This window comes from Pteropus alecto, unplaced genomic scaffold, assembly GCF_000325575.1.
Source record: "Pteropus alecto unplaced genomic scaffold, ASM32557v1 scaffold269, whole genome shotgun sequence".
NCBI classification, from domain to species: domain Eukaryota; kingdom Metazoa; phylum Chordata; class Mammalia; order Chiroptera; family Pteropodidae; genus Pteropus; species Pteropus alecto.
The window spans coordinates 1,693,668-1,694,116 of record NW_006443566.1 but is presented as its reverse complement, the minus strand read 5'-3'; positions in this window follow the sequence as shown (position 1 = coordinate 1,694,116).

The window sequence follows — 449 nt, the reverse complement described above, 5'->3', positions numbered from 1 at the left end:
ATTTCGGGGAAGAGAGGTGCTATTTCCGGCTTCACCTGGAGTAGAGTCTTTCCACTCAAGAAGGAAGAACACTATAAACGAACTTTGATCTTTCCAAGCAGGACAGAGAAACTCCGCAGCTGGGGTTAGGAGATCAGTTGACACACCTCGTAATGGGGCAGTGTCACAAAATAACCAGGTTAAACAAAGAACAAAACCAGGTTTTGCTGGCGGAGTATACCGCCCCCCCGCCCCGCCCCTTTAAGGTGATCGTCCCCCAGGTTCCCGCCCAGCCTGTGGCAGCCTCTCCCAAACCTTTAAACCTGTGTGCGTGCTTGCAGACCACAAGTAGTGGCACTCGGTGTGTGTCGACCTAAATCGGAATCTGGACCTGATTCCAGGAGGCCAGACCCTCATCCTGCAGGGCGCGACCTGGGCGGCTCAGCCGGGCCTGGGACACGGGAGCAGCA